At 60.4% G+C, this 313-nt stretch overlaps 1 protein-coding gene across 4 annotated transcripts in view; it reads right to left on the reverse strand.

Moving 5' to 3' along the window:
* DNAJC6 (DnaJ heat shock protein family (Hsp40) member C6) overlaps nt 1-313 on the reverse strand; it is a 132,697-nt gene that overhangs the window by 23,629 nt on the left and 108,755 nt on the right. The gene's annotated exons all lie outside the window — the stretch shown is intronic.

Genomic DNA, 313 nt, shown 5'->3' on the forward strand with positions numbered 1-313 from the left:
GGGGGGGGGGGGGGGGGGGGGGGGGGGGGGGGGGGGGGGGGGGGGGCCAGGCTGGCCTAGCTACCGAGTCCTGCTGGCTTCCCCAGAGTCCTACTGCCCCTGGCTCTTGCCATCTTTGACAGGCAGCCAGGAACAGATGAATATTAATATTTTCTAAATTTTTTAGGGACCCCGTGGGCTGGTTAGAGTGCCTTGGTGGGCCAGATCTGGCCCACGGGCCATATTTTGCCCACCCCGGATCAGAAAAACTGGGTTTTAGGAGCAGGGAGAAGACTGGGAGGTTAGGAGCTAGAGAGAGAGAGAGAGAGAGAGA

This window comes from Gavialis gangeticus, unplaced genomic scaffold, assembly GCF_001723915.1.
Source record: "Gavialis gangeticus isolate Ggan-Ray unplaced genomic scaffold, GavGan_comp1, whole genome shotgun sequence".
NCBI classification, from domain to species: domain Eukaryota; kingdom Metazoa; phylum Chordata; order Crocodylia; family Gavialidae; genus Gavialis; species Gavialis gangeticus.